At 42.7% G+C, this 19,470-nt stretch overlaps 1 pseudogene; it reads right to left on the reverse strand.

The window, feature by feature from the left end:
• Nucleotides 1-1,921: 1,921 nt before the first annotated feature.
• LOC123037084 lies at nucleotides 1,922-18,253 on the reverse strand (annotated as a pseudogene).
• Between the last annotated feature and the right edge of the window lie 1,217 nt (nucleotides 18,254-19,470).

The raw sequence follows: 19,470 nt of genomic DNA on the forward strand, positions 1-19,470 counted from the left end.
GAAGAGAAACACTCGACGATCGCGGTGCGCAAAGGCAGGAAAAGAAAACTCGATGTGGTTTTCGTTTTATAGCGCGGACCGGCCGGGCGATGTATTTCACTCTTGAGACAATGAAAGACTAACTTAAACCTAATTGAGCGCTGCGTTTCAAAGCGCCGTGGACAAATTCCGGGAGCGGGAAGGCGGGAGAGCCTGGAATCGCAAGCGTCCAGTGCGGGAGAGCGGGAGAGCGGGAGAGCCTGGATAGCGGGAGAGCCTGGAGTCGCGAGCATCCAGTGCGGGCGAGTGGGCATTCGCTACGAGGGAAGCGCGGGCAGTTTAAACGAGGGGAGAGCGGCGTAAACATTCCGCCCCCCTTGCAATCGCTAGCGTTGCGAAAGAAAACAAAACAAGCCCACTCCTGTCGTCTAGGCTTGACTGCAGGCGCCGGACAGGATCCACCCGAATGCCGTCTTCTGGGCCACTGGGAGTCCCTCGTCGACCAAATGGAAGCCCGGTCGGATGACCTTGGCGTAGACATCCGCACCCAGGACTACAGATATGGTTGCCGGCAAGTAAAAGCGTTTGTCGGCCAACGGGAGGTCCCCGTATTTGCCGACCACGGTGTCCGAGAGCTCTCGGATGGGGGTGCGGATGCGGACGTTCGGCTCCACTTTCAAGACGACCTCTAGCTTGAAGCCGTTGTCGCACTTCGACCGAATTGTCGCCGTGCAGATTCTCTCGTCGCCGACGGTCGTAGTCGGCAAGCGGAACGCGGATGCCAATGATGCGTCGATGCAGCTCGTCGGCGTGCACGGGTCGATGAGGGCGGCCGTGTCGAAGGTCTTCAGCCCGGTCTCCAACGTGATCATGGCCGTCGGCAGGACATTGACGCTGTGCCGTTGAAGGATGGTCGCCAGTGACGGAGCCGGTGCCGAGGAGGCTGAGCGCGGCGGAGAGGCAAGCGCTCTGCGAGTTGGCGGATCTTGCCGGCGCGAGCGCTGCTGAGAAGCGGCGGATGCCGAGCGCCTTGCCGGGGCTAGCGCTTGGCGAGTTGGCGGATTCTGCCGGCGCGAACGCTGTTGAGTAGCCGCCGGCAGGGGACGCTCGTGCATATGGAGGGCGTGTGGTGCTTGCCGTTGCACGTTTTGCACTTGTCGCCACTGCGACAACTCCCGTCGGAGTGCTCGTGGGCGAGACAATTTGAGCAGTACTTATTAATAAGCACGCTCGAAGCCGCTTCTCTGCGCTCAGCTTTAGGAACCTCTGGCACTTTTTAAGCGGATGGATTCCACGGCAGACTCGGCGTCGGTAGGAATGTATACCTCGAGTGCGTCTGCTTTCCAATGCCTGAGCGCTGCGTGGACGAGGAACCATGATGTGATCTGGTAGGGAGTAATGGATAAAAAAAAGATGATTTGAGATGCTTAGATGGCGAGGATTGTTGGGGAATTATGTGGAGGATGTTGGTTGAGGAAGACGGTTGGAGGGTTCTCCTGGCAGAAGAACCACCTTGGTCACGGGACGCTTGATAATCCTGCGTGCCGTGAGAATGCTGACGACACGGACATTGCCGTCAGCCCCCGGAAAGACAGAGTCGATTCTGCCAAGGCGCCACTCATTCGAGGGCAGATTGTCCTCCTTGACGACTACCATGTCGCCAACGCGGAGATTTGCGGTCGGGGACTGCCACTTGTTACGCTTGTGGAGCTCTTTGAGATACTCCTCTTTCCATCGAGCTTGGAATTGTTGATGGAGCGCCTTTAAGTGTTGCCACCGATTTACAATGGACTTGGATTCCCCTTTTAATTCGGGTTCCACTATGGACAGAAGAGGTCCGCCGACTAGAAAATGCCCTGGTGTCAATGCTAAGAGATCAGTGGGATCTTCAGACATAGGAGATAGCGGTCTGGAATTTAGACAAGCTTCAATTTTCGCTAGGAGGGTTGAAAGTTCTTCAAAAGTGTACTTTCGAGTAGCGGTGGACTTGTAAAACAAGGTTTTGAAGCTTTTGACACCCGCTTCCCACAGGCCTCCCATATGGGGTGCCCCCGGAGGAATGAATTGCCAGTTGAGCTGCTGATGACTATACGCATCAGTCACAGACTCTTTTACGGCTTGTAGAAAATCTCGGGAGAGCAGGGTGGCAGCGCCGACAAAGGTTTTCCCATTGTCGGACTGCACTTGACGGGGACAACCTCTTCTGGATACGAACCGAGCGAAAGCGGCGAGAAATTTCTCGGTCGTCAGATCGGATGTAGGCTCTAGATGGATGGCCTTTGTAGAGAAACACACGAAAACCAACACATACCCTTTTGTAATTAGGCAAGCTCTGCCTGTGTAATTTTTTATGTCGAAAGGGCCGGCGTAGTCCATCCCTGTGTACGTGAATGGCCGGGAAAAAGAGACTCGCTCTTTCGGAAAACTTCCCATCATCTGAACTTGCAATCGCTTCTTATGGATAACGCAGACCTTGCAGGAGTTAATAACGGCCTTTACCAAGTTCTTTATTTTCGGAACCCAATATCTTGACCGGGTGAGACGTACGACTAACTGGTTACCTCCATGCAACGTTATGAGATGCGTAAAGTTTACCAGTAGTCGAGAGAGTGCACATTCGTACGGGAGGATTATAGGATGTCGTTCATCATATCGCAAATTTTCGGAGGCCGTTATTCGGCCGCACGCCCTTATAAGCCCTTTCTCATCTAGAAAAGGGTTCAAGGAGAGGATGGAACTTGCCGCGGACACAGGACGCTTTTGACTCAAGCAGCGATATTCGTTAGCAAAATATCTGCGCTGAGTGCTAATGACCATGAGCCGTTCAGCGGCGACAAGTTCTTGGGCTTCTAGATGGACTTCCGGAATCGGCGACTGTTTCCTACATCGCTGGACAAAACGGTGGACATACGCAAGGACCCGTAAAGCTCTATTTAACTTGGAAAAGCGATCAAGGATGTCCTCTGTCGGACTGGACGCAACATGGGCCTTGACAGGACGCCTTTCCACTTCGGTCACCTGTAAATCGGTGCTTTGGGCAGGCCACTGATCTCGTGGCTTTTGCAACCAAGTGGGCCCATGCCACCAAAGTGAGTTGTCGACCAGTTCTTGTAATGGCACGCCCCGACTGGCCAAGTCAGCTGGATTGTGTTCGGATTGAACATGCGACCAATTGGCTGCCTCTGTGGACTGGGTGATCTTTGTTACCCGATTGGCAACGAACGTTGTCCACTGGCATGCTGGTTTGGCTAGCCATGCAAGCACAATCGTGGAATCGGTCCAACAATGGAGTTTCGAGGACAGCATCGGCATATGGGGGAGGATGGATTCGGCCATCTCGGATAGCAATAGAGCTCCACACAGCTCTAGTCTGGGAAGCGACACAGTTTTTACTGGCGCCACGCGCGTCTTGGCCGTGAGAAGATGCACTAGCGTCGTGTGCCCCATCTCGACGCGCACATAGATCGCAGCACCGTACGCCTTTTGAGAGGCATCACAGAATCCGTGATGTTCCACTCGGAATTCTGGGCGGAAGGAAACCCATCTGGGAATTCGGACTTGATCTAGGACTGAGTAGCTTTTAAGGAAATCACGCCACTTTTGGCACAGTTCAATTGGAAGTTCATCATCCCACCCTAGATCACGCAGCCAGATCTCCTGCATGAAAATCTTGGCACAGACCACGAAAGGAGCGAGCCAGCCTGCTGGATCAAACAGCTTCGCAATTTGGGAGAGAACATGCCGTTTTGTGAGTGTAGCTTCGGTGGATAGGTCGGGGAGGGCGAAGAAAAACTCATCGGATGTTGCTTTCCAACGGACTCCGAGAGTTTTCGCCGTGCTTTCCGTATCTATTTCGAGGAAATCGGCATTTAAAAGATGATCGGTTCCGATATGAGCCAGAACTTCTTTGTGGTTGGAGGTCCATTTCCTTAATGGAAAACCAGCCGAATCGAGGGCACTCTGCAACTCGCGAATGGTGAGGTGAGCCTCTTCTGCAGAGTCAGCTCCCGAAAGGACATCATCGACATACATGCAACCACGAATAACTTTACTCGCCCTCGGATGGGTTAGTTGCACGTCGGTCGCCAGCTGTTGCAGTACCCGAATTGCCAGGAACGGTGCACAATTGACCCCAAACGTAACAGTTTTTAGCTCAAAATCTCGAATGTACCCTTCCCTATCGCGGAATAAGATACGTTGGAACGCTGTCTGCTTCGGATCTACCCAGATCTGCCGGTACATTTTCTCGATGTCAGCACTATACACAAATCGGAAATATCGCCACTTCAGGATCTGGATGGTTAGATCGGACTGTAGGACCGGGCCAGCATGAAGGATATCATTTAAGCTGACCCCATTGTCTGAAGGGCTGGAGGCGTTGAATACCACTCGAAGTTTGGTGGTCGTACTCTCCGGTTTTAACACTGCGTGGTGTGGCAGGTAGTAACATGCTGAATCGTGGGTAGGAAGGACTTCTCTCATGTGATTGAGGTCGAGATATTCTTGAATAACTGAGTCGTACTTGGATTTTAACGTACTGTCCCTTTTTAGCCGCTGCTCGTTTCTTAAGAATTGAGCCAGCGCCTGGGATCTGGAATGTCCCAGGGAGCAATTAATGTTCTCAGGATCTCGAAAAGGGAGACTCACGACATACCTGCCGGTTTCGTCTTTTGTGGTGGTCCGAAGAAAATTGTCCTCACAAATCACGTCGGATTCTTTTGCCACTTTTACTGGCAGATCCTCCACCTCCCAGAATTTGGTGAGGAGTTTATCGAGAGACGCTTCATACGTGTGTGCAACTTGCGTGGAAAAGGATGATATTTGATCATGCCTCGGAGCTGGTACTGGTCCTGTTAGAATCCAGCCGAAAATAGTCTCTTGACCGAGAAGCGAGCCACAGATGTTCGCTCGGGTACCGCTTAGTAGAATGGATGGAAGTATATCGGCCCCGATTAGAATATCTATTTGTGCGCTCTCATAGAACTTTGGATCCGCTAGCGGAAGTTCGGGAAGGTCTCGCAGGAAATGTTGCGGAAGCGGACATGAAGGAAGATTTCCGGCTATTTGTGGAAGCACGTAGGCAGTGGTGTTTAACTGCAAGCTAGGCCGGGTTGGAGAACGGATCGTGAATTGACAGATCTTTTTGGTCTCAGCGGAGACCGTTTGATTAAGTCCTGAGACCTGTGCTCGGATAACCTGGAACGGCAGTTTAATCAGGTTGAAAAGGCGCTCAGTGATGAAGGTCGCCTCAGATCCGGAGTCTATTAAGGCTCGCGCTTGGAAATTGGAACCTCGATGGCATATATTAATTATAGCGGTGCCTAGGAGGACTGACCTAGTGCCTGCCGCAAAATAATTCTGAAGCGTTGACTGCGTGCCACTGGCAGCCGAGGGACCGAGAGTATTTGGTCTGGATCTGGGCGTTGGCGTTGGATTTGCGCGCGCTGGGGATGGGCTGCTTCGGTGTAGGAGCGTGTGATGTCGGCCGCGGCACGTGAAGCAGTTATGTGCGCTTTCGCAGTCGCGCAACTGATGTGTCCGCGCAAAGCAGTTTAAACACAGCTGCTTTCTTTTTATATATGCGATGCGTTGGTCGACCGTCATCTGGAGAAATTTGGCGCATGTGCGTACAGGATGGTTCTCTCTATTACAGAGATCGCACCCTCTAAGTTGCCTAGGTGCTACCCTTGTCTCGTATGAATTTATTCTTCGAGACGCCGAGTTGGAAGTGGATGCCCTGGGCTGAGTCTGACTAGAACCTGATGGTCGAACATCATCTATGGCTTCTAGTGTCCTGTGACGCTCCGTTAGGAAAACGTTCAGCTCGTGACACGTAGGGATCTCGGCTTTGTTATGGAGGGACTGCTCCCATAGGGAAAGCGTAAGCTTTGGGAGTTTGGACGAGCACATATATACCAAGAGGCAATCCCAAGTTTCGACCTGAATACCGGACATTTCTAGTGCAGTAAGGCAACCCTGGATGGTACTTTGAAGTTCTTTCAAAGCTGACCCAGACTCCTGTGTGACGGACGGTACATTGAAAAGTATCTTTAATTGACTGTTTACTAACAATCGCTTGTTTTCGAAACGCTCAGTGAGGTTATCCCACGCTGATCGAAAGCCATCATTAGTAAGGGGTGAATTTGAAACTATATTGTGAGCGTCGCCACTCGTTTTAGCATTAAGGTGAAATAATTTTTCGACAGGAGTGAGTCTGGGATTGTTGATATAAATTGCCGTGAATAGATCCCTAAAGGTTGGCCAACGAAGATAGTCGCCGGTAAAAACTTCGGTATCGCACGGCGGAAGCCGGCAGCCTGACGGAATGTATGTCTGAGAAGGATCAGCTGGCGTTGGGGAAGGTTGCGGAAGTTGCGGAGTTTGCGCTATCATGTCTGCTATCTGGGCACCGCACCTTTCGTACGCGCTGTAGCAATACCCGTACTTAGCCTTGAGGACTGGCAAGCTGTCAGCTGCACCTTCTCCGGCTGCTACAAGGCATGCGGTACAGGCATCGTATTCTTGTTTGATGCGGATCCATACCTCTCGGATTTCGTCTCGGCGAATATTGAGGACGGATAACGTAGGAGGGACCGCCGAGGGAATATTTATCCGCGATTCCAATTCGGACAGTCGATCCGAGACTTCAATAAACTGGCTCATAGCGAGGTCGGCAGCCGTTGCAACCATTTTTGTGCTGGCTCGCGTGGTTCTTTCGATGGAAGAAGGAGCCTTTTTGGGAGGTGGCGTCTTGACCTTTTTAGGTGTGGGCGTCCTTACCGTGATTTTTGGTATTTTCGGTGATGGAACAGGGGATAGTTTGTTGGAACTTTCCCCGGACATACCAAACTAGGATGTTGTTAGGATGGAATGTGCGCGCTGATATTTCGGACAAAAATCAGCGAAACAATTACGGACCCACTTATGGACCGGTGGAAATAGGGTATCGACAATAGTCGATATGCGTGGCTGAATTATGGTTAAAATATTCCCCAGGCTTTTGGTGGAACGATGGAGCAAGAATGGAAAAAATACCAAAAAAAATACCACAAAATAAAAATACTGAAAAAATACTGTATTTGATGAGGTATTTGTCGTTTAGTATTTTATAGGGGGTAGGTGGCCGAATTAGGATGGGATTGGATGTCCCCGGCAGTGTTTGGAGTTTATTGCTTTTGTTTTTCTTTATTTTAAAAATATTCGGAGACAAAAAAAAACAAAAAATAATACCTTTCAGTGGTATGCGGGTGGTATTTTTTTGAATTTTTCTTTTTTATCCCCAAAAGAAAAAATTGAGTATCGATATATATGCAGATTTACCAAGCTCAAGAAATAAGAAAAAAATACTGGAAAGGGCGTTTTTTTTTTTTTTTGGAAAAAAAATGTGAAACCGAAGAAACAAATTAATAAAATCAATAAATTAATAAATTGATTCCACTAGTTCCGCGATGGCGACAGTATTTTATATTTTATTGGAGTGGAACTTGGTGTTTATTAATTTTGTTGGAATTTATTTATGGGATGATTGAAAAAAAACCACTGCCCGAACTTTTGCGGGCTGTGTATTGGTGACGCGGGAATGCGCGGGATTATCGAGCTTTTTGCGGTACTGCAATTTGCGTGTATGTGTAGATGTATGGAATGATAGTGCCCAAAATATGTAACTAAGAAAAAACACACTGAGACACAAAAGTTATTTCACGTCGGCTTTAGGAATTTATTTAATATATATTTATTGGATGGCCGACGGAAATACTTGAGCTTTCGGAATTGGGGTGTAGTTATGTAGAAAAATATGTATAAATGTATGTATGTATATATATATGAAATATGTAATATATGTAATATGGATGTAATATATGAATATGGATGTAATATATGTAATATGGATGTAATATATGTAATCAATATGGCGGAAAATTTTATTGTAAATTTTGCCGGCGGGTATGTGTTGTAAATTTTCGATTTATTGTGGACTGTATTTGGATTTTTAATAATGTAAGCAAATATTGTCACAGCGGATGTACAATAAAAAATTAATATCAAAAATATTTGTGGGCCGAAATTGCGGAACACTTAATTTTTGTTTCACTTTTTGTGGAGAATTAATTGGAACTCAATTTTGAAATTAATTTATTTTTCACTGTTCACTGAATTTTTTTGAAATTAATTTATTTTTCACTGTACGCTTGACTTTTTATTTGCACACTTTAATTTGGATTTATATTTTTTTTTATTTTCTTCGATTTGATGGTGGATGTATATTTAGTGGATGTACGGCCAAATGCGAATATGAATTTTGTACATCAATATGCACACGAAAAGGAATTAGAAAATAGGCAATATGGCCGCACGTTAAAAGAGAACGAAGAAATAAAAGACGGAATTGGAATTGTAATTTACTAACTGCCGTCGTCGGATTAAATCGGACTTGGATTTTAGACAAATCGTACAGAAAGTCAAACGAATTATGTTCTTCGAATGGCTGACTGTCGACCGGCAGTTAATAAAAAAATTAATAAATTGGCACTTATCCGGCTCGAAGGACCAAAAAATGAAGAGATGGGGCTTCGGGGATGATCGTCGCTTGGGGGGCAGCTTCGTCGGGCGTTGCGGCTGTTGAACGTAGCCGGGTGGCAAGCTGTGGAATAGATGATGAAGAGAAACACTCGACGATCGCGGTGCGCAAAGGCAGGAAAAGAAAACTCGATGTGGTTTTCGTTTTATAGCGCGGACCGGCCGGGCAATGTATTTCACTCTTGAGACAATGAAAGACTAACTTAAACCTAATTGAGCGCTGCGTTTCAAAGCGCCGTGGACAAATTCCGGGAGCGGGAAGGCGGGAGAGCCTGGAATCGCAAGCTTCCAGTGCGGGAGAGCGGGAGAGCGGGAGAGCCTGGATAGCGGGAGAGCCTGGAGTCGCGAGCATCCAGTGCGGGCGAGTGGGCATTCGCTACGAGGGAAGCGCGGGCAGTTTAAACGAGGGGAGAGCGGCGTAAACAGACAGTATTAGCATTTTTATTCGGAACAGGTATGGCAACTAAATACTTAGTTAAATCACATATTAAAGTGACTGTATACTCATTGCCATTTTCTGATTTTGGTAGTGGACCAATTGTGTCCACTATCACTCTGTCGAAAGCATTTATTGGTGTGTCTGTAATTGTTAAAGGGGTCTTTGTGTGTTTAGTTATTTTGGCTTTCTGGCATTTTTTTACATTTTCTTACGTACTCAGTTATATCTTTAGACATACTTTTCCAGTAATAGTGTCTTTTTACTTTGGCCAAAGTTTTTGATATGCCAGTATGACCTCCTTGAATTGGATCATCATGAAATGTAGACAAAATTGCTTCTTTTTCTTTTAAATTTGTTATTTGGGTCACCGGGTTGGGTAGCGCTACTCTTAATGTTTTCAAGATTGTATTGCCCATTAATTTGAAATTATCTATTGAAGTATGTTCAAAGATATTTTCCCACGGTGCCACTTTGAGTTGGCTGATTTTATGTATACCGGCTTGCATTTCAAGCCTTTGGAAAAATTGATCTAAGTCAATAACTCCATTAGTATATAAATCGCTAACATCATATCTTGCAGTAATTTTTCTGCCTTGTTTAAATAAACATAACGTATTTTTTATCTGCAAGGTCACTACTTTACGTACTTCATCATTGTTTATGACGTCGTATACGTTGGGCTTGGAAGCTTTATTTAGAGATTGCATAGGCAATTCTTGTTCTTGATTTTCCGCGCGGAATTTTTGTCTACTTTGATATCTAGTAGTGACTTTCAATATATTTCCAATTATATTTTGTAGATCTTTGATGGTTATCCTTGATAACGCATCAGCTACATAATTATCTTTTCCTTTAAATATTCGATTGTAAAGTCGTATTCTTCTAGTTCGAGCCTATACGTGTCAGTTTAGAACTGGGGTTGATCATTGAGAAAAGGTATGTTAAAGGTCTATGGTCTGTTTTTATTAAGAAATGTTTTCCATATATATATGGTCTGAAATGTAATATCGCCCAATGAATTGCAGCTAATTCCTGCTCAGTAGTACATTTGTTACTTTCACCTGTTGTAAATGCTCTTGATGCGTATGCAATGGGAAGTTGGAGACCATTATGGTTTTGAGTTAAAACCGCTCCACATGCTTGCTTACTTGCATCTGTTATTATACAGAATTCTTTAGTGAAATCTGGATATTGTAGCAAGGTAGGTTCCATAAGTTTTGTTTTTAAGTATTGAAATGCATATTCACACTCATCCGTCCATTTAAAAGGAACATTCTTTTTACATAATCTTGTTATGTGCCGTGAATAGTCGGCGAAATTTTTTATAAAACGTCTATAATAGTTACAGAATGCTATGAAACGTCTAGCACTGTCCGCGTCGTGCGGAACTGGGTAGTTCATAATGACATCGTATTTCTTGTCATCTGGAAGTATTCCTTTATCAGTGCATTTATGACCTAGAAAAGTCACTTCATGCATAAAAAATGAACATTTTTCTGGATGTAACTTTAGGTTGTATTTCCTACATTTCTCAAAAACATCTGTTAAGTTCTTAAGCATATGTTTTTCGGAACAACCAATTACTATTAAGTTATCCATATAAAGGAATGCTTGAGAAGGTTCTAGACCAGAGAACGCAATAGTCATCATCCTCTGAAACGAATTAGGAGCTATTTTTAATCCGAATGGTAATCGCGTGAAGCGATATGAGCCGTTGCTCGTTGAAAAAGACGTTATATCTCTTGAACCTTTTTCTAGTTCAATTTGATGGAATCCTGACATTAAGTCAAGACATGAAAAGTATTTTGTCGACCTAGTTGATCTAAAATATCATCAATTCTAGGTAATGGGAATTTATCAGATAGTAATTTTTATTAATCTGGCGGTAGTCAATTACTAATCGCCTTTTCTTTACATTTGACCCGGGGGATGATTTCTTAGGAACAAGTAACAATGGGCTATTATATTCGGATACTGACGGTTCGACAATCCCGTCAGAGATTAATTTTCCTACTTGCTTTTGTATTTCGTTCACCTGACTGTGTGGGCTTCGATAGTTCTTTATATAGACTGGTTCATCATCTTTTAATCTCAGTTTCTGTTTATAAAAATTATTTGTGGTTACTGATTCGGTTTCCAATCCGAATATATCGCTATACTGGGTGCATAAGCTAGAAAGCTGTGCCTTGAACTGTGGAGGGAAGTTTTTTGAAAGTTGTGATAGTACGGATTTTTTTCTATTGTCTGGATTTGTGTTGACTACATCGTAGTTCGAAAGTGATTCATATGTTAGGTTATCTGTACTGACTACTTGGTCGGTATTTGTTGTGTTTATTAATCTTATGAAGGCATTATTGGATGTTGCTATGGTATTTGCAACGTAAATACCATGCTGGATTTCCTGATTTGGAATTAATACACTGTCTTCTTTTGAATTAAGTTCAATTTTCCGAATAACTTGGGATCTTGCTGGCAGAAGTATTGAATTATTGCCAGAACTATGAGCTATTGGTACATTAATTGGAAATTTTAAATTATTGGGTCTAATTATGAGCCAATCTTCAGATGGCTTGAAGTCTAATTGACAGTTGTATTTTTTAATAAAGTCGATGCCTAATATTCCATCGCATGGAATTGGGAAATGTGAATTTACGATATGAAAATCGTGTGGAATTATGTATTTAGTTGTCTGTATCTCCATAGAAACTAAACCTTGGGATTTGGTTATTTCTTTACTTATGCCTTTTATGTCTATGATGTAATCATCTTGGATGTTTTGGAAGTTATCCGAAGTTTCTTTTAAAATGGAAATGTCTGCACCTGTGTCTATTAAAAAGATAAGTTCTTTTCCAGTAGCTACATTGAAAAATGAAACGAATATATTTTGGCTGAGATTAATGGTGTGAACTCTGACTTCTTTTATTGTTGAGTATTTAAAGGGCTTTGGGAGTTTTCCGATGTGTTTTGATTAGTATTTTGGGTTATTCTGACATTGCTTTGGTTATTGCCATTGTGGCCTCGGTTCGAGTTACTACCACCTCTATATTTTTCGGACGTTGATGCACTATGATCAGCGCAAACAAGTGGCCCTTACGACACCAAGCAGTGCTTGTTACGCGCGGAGCCTAATAGGCGTAAAAACGAGATCGCGAGAAGTTAAAAGCACAATGTAGAAGCGGACAGACTAAGATTACAAATACGTACGAGACTAATACTAATACTAATTTTGTGCTAGGTAAGATAAAATTAATGATTTTAGGCTTGGCAAAGAGTCGGTAGTAGAAATAATGTGGTATAGTCTATTATAGTCGTTACACAGTACTCTAAACGGTTCATGCATATCAAAGTTAGATCTACAAATATTTAATGTAAGAGGAACATAGTTCCTGGTAATTCTATTAGGCACGGAGAAGCTTATGCGACCCAGTAACTCGGGACTCTCCACATCCCCGTGAATAAGTTTATAGATAAAAGTTGTGCCAAGCATCGTTCTACGGTTTACTAAGGATGGTAGATTAATTAGGAGAAGTCTACTAGAGTAGGATGGTAAAATAAGGCTTGCATTCCAGTTAAGGCCCCGTAGAGCAAATAATAAAAAGTTCTTTTGCACAGACTCTATCCGGTCTATATGTACACCATACTGAGGACTCCAAACTGCAGAACAGTACTCCAGGATTGGACGGACTAGTGAAATGAAGAGAGTCTTTGTAACATAGGGATCATCGAATTCCTTTGACCACCTCTTAATAAATCCAAGTACACCCCTGGCTTTATTCACCATAGAAGTAATATGGTCACAAAACTTAAGTTTAGGGTCAAGGAGGACGCCAAGGTCATCGACATGCGTAATTCTAGACAACGCGCAACCACCCAGCGTATACGTTGCATATTGTGGGTTCACCCGAAAAAATGTCATTACTTTGCACTTAGCGCTATTTAAATCCAAAAGATTTTCACAACACCATGTTTGAAAAGCGTTTAGGTCAGATTGTAAGTCTGAACTGCTAGAAATTTCGTTATATTGCAGGCATAACTTAACGTCATCTGCGTACATAAGGACACGCGACTTTGTCAAGACTAGAGGGAGATCGTTTATAAATAAAGTAAAAAGAAGTGGGCCAAGGTGGCTTCCTTGTGGGACGCCTGAAGTAACTCGGATCAAATCAGAGATCGAGTTTTTAAAGAGGACTCGTTGAGTCCTACCACTCAGATAACTTGAGATCCATGTTAGAAGATCACATGGAAACCCTAATAAGTCTAGCTTTAATACAAGTAGCGAGTGATTTACTGAATCAAACGCTTTACTAAAGTCAGTGTAAACTACGTCAGTCTGCATGTTCTTTCTAAAGCCATTTATTACAAAAGACGTTAGCTCCAAGAGGTTTGTCGTCGTAGATCTTCGCCTTATAAATCCATGTTGACATGGAGATATAATCGATCTACAAAGATGTTGCAAATGGGGTGTAATAGTGTTTTCGAAAAGCTTTGGGATGGCGGATAATTTGGATATGCCTCTGTAATTACTTGTATTGCATTTATTTCCTTTCTTATGAAGGGGAATGACAAATGACTCCTTCCAAATAAGTGGGAAATGAGATGTTTTTAAAGACAAGGTAAACAATTTGTACAGAGGTCTACACAGAGTTTCAGCACAGTACCTCAGCACGCAGCCTGGAACTCCGTCCGGACCCGGTGAATAGACAGGCTTAACTTTATGAAGATCCAAAAGAAGGGAGCTTTCGCTTAACCTCGGACAAAAAATCAAGTTCGACTTGGGTATGGCATTTGAATAAGACGGATTTGGACGGGATGAAACAGAATATGTTGTCTGGAAAAACTGGGCAAATAGATCGGCAATTGCCTGATCAGAATTTGCCGTAGAGTTTTCGAATGATAGTGATGCAGGGTAACAGGCTGATTTACGCTTAGTGTTAACAAAATTATAAAACTGTTTTGGATCTTGTGAAAATTGGACCCTACAACGAGTCAAATAGCTTTTATAACACCGGGCGTTAAGCACGATAAAATTTGACCGAGCCCTTAGGTACCGAGAGAAGGCAGATTGTGAACCGCACATTTTAAATTTATTGAAAAGTCTGGACTTAATATTTTTTAGGTGTGACAACTCTTTATTAAACCATGGAGGTTTATTTGAAATTGACGGATAGTATAACGGAACACACAGATAAAAGAAGGAATTCAATGCATTATAAAAGATATTAACGGCCTTAGCCACGTTAGTGCATGAATAAAATTCGGACCAGTCATAGCCGGATATAAAAGTATTTAAAAGATGAAAGTTTGCCTTACGAAAGCAGCGGATTCGTTTAACCGACTTTTCGGATTTTTTATTCAGCTCTGTTCTTGCGTCTACAGTCAGCTCTAGAGTTGGATGATAAGGATCTTCCGGTTGTGTAAGTGGTGACGTTCTTGATAGGCAAACGCCTTCTGAATTTGAAACAAAACACAAGTCCAGTAAACGTCCTAAGGAGTTCTTAACATGGTTCACTTGGGATAGCGCAATGTCAAGCAAGCCGTCAATAAAGTCATGCTGCGCTAAAGGAAGTAAAATGTTAGAGTTTTCGTCAGGGGACCATGTCGCACTAGGTATATTAAAATCACCTAATACAATTAACTGATCTCGATCCGACAGTTTTTTGGAAATGGACTGAATAACGGAAAGGTGATTTGCGTAAATAGGGAACTCAGATGATGGTGGGATATATGAACAAGTAATATATACAAAACTACCGGGAAACGATAATTTTATACCTAGGAATTCGATGTCATAAAATTCTTCGAAAGTTAGTAATTCCGACGAAAAGGTGGAGTCGACAGCAATCAGGACTCCACCTCCCCGTCTGGACTGACGATCAAGCCTATAAATTGTGTACTTACCCGGGAGAATTTCGGAGCTAAGAATATCCGGCCTTAACCAGGTCTCTGTACATACCATAATATTATATGGGAAAGAAAAACTATCCGAATACAATTTAGTCAGCTTACTAAGTAAGCCTCTTGTATTCTGATAGCAAAGAAGAAAAGAGGAGGCTAGTTTTTGGGACAGAAGAGGATGTGGAGGGCGCTGGGGATGGTTCTTTAATGGTGTTTTCCATTTCCCTGAACTATTCTTTTTTCTCTTAGCTTCGTACTCTTTTACAAATATGCCCTCGGGCCAGAAACTGGTGGAACACACAGATGCAAAAAGAGCACAAGGAATACCAATCTTAAATGATGATACTTTCCTAGCATAAGAAAATTTAAATTGTTCGACCTTCAAATCATCAACTTGGATTTTGTTACGGATATAAGCCGTAATATCCAGTGATGAGAGGTCTGGGGCGAGCCGTGAAACAAATACATGTTTTAGCTGGGGCACCCGAACACAAGTAACCGTTTTTGGTACAACACATGCAACCCTTTTTGGTACTACAGAATTTGTATCTGTACTACCAGTATCGGCCGGTAATCCGGACGTTAAGTCTACATGAGGTGTTGGGGCCACTACATTATTTTGATCGGACAGAGCGGAAGTACCTAGCGGAGCCACATCGATTCCAGCAACTTCGGACACCGAATCACTTTTTTGCCCCCGATCTTAGTACCATTTGAGTGGCGCCTAAGATTGGCAGCTGAGCTGGAGTCGAATCGCGGGCAGCAGGTTGCACAGCACCTGCCGTAGAATGCCCACCGACCGCGACTTTTTTGCGCTTTGGGGAATCGGGCTCAGCTAGCATGCGGCTAGTGAGCTGAGATTCAAGCGCCACGAGCAGGTCCGTATTTTTACGGCAGTTCCGGATTAATTCCGTAACACTGCTTTTTGTGAGCCGCCTAATACTTATTGCCTGGTTCTCGTATACAATGCATTCATCGCAGTAGTAGCGCAGGCCACTCCTCTTATCGATGGCATCACGAACCAGGCCAGAATAGCCAAGACACTTTGCGTGATAAATTTTATCACATGTATGGCAGGGAATACTTTGCTGTCCAGCCGAGATAACTTTCTTGCAATTTTTTAATGAACAGAAAGCCATTTTCGCTGACCACGGACCACTGTGGACTATAGCGGACAAAAAAATCGAAAGCGCTCAAGAACTTTTTAATGAGAGATCAAGCAGAGCGACAGAGCGGGAGCGAAACACCGAATAACTTTGATGTTAGGCACCACGAAACGATATAGAAACGAAAAGAGAGAGAGAGCGGGATTATTAACCGATTAACTCCGGTATAAAACACCTCTGAGAGATTTGACCGTTGGAGTGCGTGCCGTTCCAACAGCGCTCAACGACGAAGAGAAAGACTGACCACTATAATGGCCTCGTCCTCCATTGTTATTTTGGTAATTGTTGTTATAGTTATTGTTGTTGTAGTTATTGTTGTTGTAGTTATTGTGATTACCACGAAAATTACCTCTATAATTTCCACGTCCGCGATTTGAGACGCTGTGGATAGTTCTTGAAATATAGGACGGTGTTTGACTGTCCAGTTGCTTCAGTGCAACTATTGACAAATTTGTAAACGGCATCGTTCATAGTACTAAAGGTGCCAGCTTGCATGATAAGTTTTACCTTATCAATTGAGCAATTTTTAGTCATTGCCTTGACTGCATGTTGCGTGGAATAACTTCTGGCTAGCTTCTAAGGCTTTCGTCATCTGCTCAATTTCTTGTGTGTATTGGTTAGCAGTTTTATTGCGCTGCTGTAGGCTCATCAGCTTCGCTGATAATACTTCTACAGTTTCGCCTTTGACGTTGCCTCTTAGTCTGGAAATCACTTCAGTAATTGTTGTTTCATTACCGATTAGATTTCTGGCGACACCTTTTAGCTTTGTTTTAATTATGGAAACAGCTAATTCTTCGTGCTCGCCTTTTATTGATTCTATTATTTGTAAAGCATCAATAAAGCTTGTTAAATTTTCAGCCTTACCATCAAAAACTGGTATAAGCTTGGATGCTGTATTAATAAAATCAATATTTGATTGTGCCATTGTGATAGAGTTACTTATTTTGTTTTCTATTACACTCGAAGTATCTGAAGTATTGAATTGTCCAGATCAGTGTATATAGCCGGAATAGTAAGATTATTCAAATCGTCATCTTTTATTTTGAGGTTTACTTCGGGAAGCTCTTCTGACTCCGATTCGTTCGTTTCTGTTGATTCCGGGTCAGGTGCAGTGTCAACTGCTATTGGAGTGTTTAAAACGGTTGGTACCGATATTTCTCAACTGAACTTTTGTTTAACAAATATTAAATTAGATCGTAGTCGTATCAAAAGTTTCGATACCTGTGACCAATGATCTTGATTTAATCTTTCCCTGTGATCATGTATTAGCATTCGCGCTTCATTAAAGCACTCTACTAATAATTCAACATGCTTCTTAACTGTGTTCTTTTGGATAGGTCTATTCTGGGTTAGTCACTTGTATGATCTGTCAAAATTAGTTTTAATGTTTGATAATTCCCCGTACAATTTGTTCCATTCCATGCCTTTAGTTTAACCATACTTTGTAAGAAGAATATATTGAAATATTTTTATATATATATATTTTTTTTTTTTTAGCTTGTATAATTCATTCGTCTATAATTCCATTCCATTATATTATGGATATGAATTATTTCTTGAAAACTGTCATTACTATTGCTCTACCTAGTATTGGGTGCTCGTCTACTACCGATCTAACTTGTACGCCTGGAATAGTGGATAATACAATTCCCTTTTGGGTGCTTGTGCAATGTATTAGTGGAGAAGTATCTAAATTAAATGTTTCAATATATAAATTTTCTAAACCATAAATGCTCACTGAAGTTGCTGAAACTAATTGCAGAATTCTTTCTTTAAAGTGAATGTCCCTATCATACGGGTCTCTAATTGCTTTTAGTGTAGCCATTTTTATTTAATATATATTTTTTATTTTTATTTATTCATTTTTATTGTATTCCATTTTCTTATATTTTAGGTGTTAACATTTATGAAATATATTTATGTGTAATCACTGTTGTTTGTGCTGTTTTTTTTTTTTATTTTATTTTTTATTTATTTATTTTGCTGCTTATATTTTATCCAGGTCATTTCCCCGGCTCATATACCTTTTTTTCAGACAATTATTATGCAGCTTGTAAATTTTGTAAAAGAAAGTGACGCACATGATAACAACAATGATTATCAAGAGTATATGTACCCAATATAGATTGATGTTGCTAGATTCTACCTTGTTGATGACATTGGCAGTGGAATCCACTGTTTTTATGTCCAAAGTCATTTTGGTGGGTTTTGCATATACTTTTATTTTATGTGTATAAAGTGTTTTATTAAAATTATTATGATCTTCTATTGAAAATTTACTTATCGCATTACTGCGCATTTAAATTAACAAACTTCCTACCTAGTTTTTTGCATAGCTTTACGGGCTACACATCTAATCGGGCAGAAAAGGTTCCGCTCAATTTTACAAAATATTATATTATATAAAAAAACAAGAGAGAACGCTATAGTCGGGTGCCCCGACTATCAGATACCCGTTACTCAGGTAAAGGGAGTGCGAGGGAGATGGAGATAGAAACTTTGATCACGCATAACTTTTTAACGAATGGTCCGATTTGAAAAATTTCTTCTACATTTCGATAGGTATTGATAAACACAATAAAACTGCATTTTTACTTTTCCGAAATATTTAAATTTTTAAAATCGTATACAAGCGATTGTGGGCGTTTAAGGGGGCGTGGCACCTTTTTGAAACAAACTTGCGCTGCGTAGGAACTCCTAGAATCTGCATGCAAAATGCCAATCTTCTAGCTTTTATAGTTTCCGAGATCTCAGCGTTCATACGGACGGACAGACAGACGGACAGACGGACATGGCTATATCGACTCGGCTAGGGACCCTGATCAAGAATATATATACTTTATAGGGTCGGAAACGCTTCCTTCTAGCTGTTACATACTTTTGCACGAATACAATATACCCTTTTACTCTACGAGTAATGGGTATAAATATGCATCATAGTGCAATCAAAAAAATTATGCAACGCAGTGCATGGGTAAAAAAAAATGTGTGCTTCCAGCTTGGTTGGTTTCTCTTTCTTTCTTCTACGTCAACTGGTCGTCGCCGGTTTGGCTACGCTGACGCTCCTTCGAAGGCGCAGGTGGCGGTCGTGCCTCCCACGCTTGATATCTGCTGCTGCTGTCCTGGGCCTATGGGCTCAGGCGGTACCGGTGCTGGTCTTCGCACTGGTCTTCGGCTTCATGCATGCGGAATTGCATGCCGCAGAGTTGAGAGGTCCGGGGCAGTCGGTCGGGCAGACTTGTGGTCGTTTCGGCAGTGGCTTGGGAATATTTGGTTTCGTTTTAGTTTTTCATTTATTATTTGTATTTGGGTTGCTGAGTGAGTTGTGCCTTGTGGTACTCTATTTTGGAGGGTTTCCTTTAAAAATTCAAGCTCATTATAAAGTTTTTGCGCCGTCGTCCACGCGGGCGGTGT

This window comes from Drosophila rhopaloa, unplaced genomic scaffold, assembly GCF_018152115.1.
Source record: "Drosophila rhopaloa isolate 14029-0021.01 unplaced genomic scaffold, ASM1815211v1 contig_116, whole genome shotgun sequence".
NCBI classification, from domain to species: Eukaryota; Metazoa; Arthropoda; class Insecta; order Diptera; family Drosophilidae; genus Drosophila; species Drosophila rhopaloa.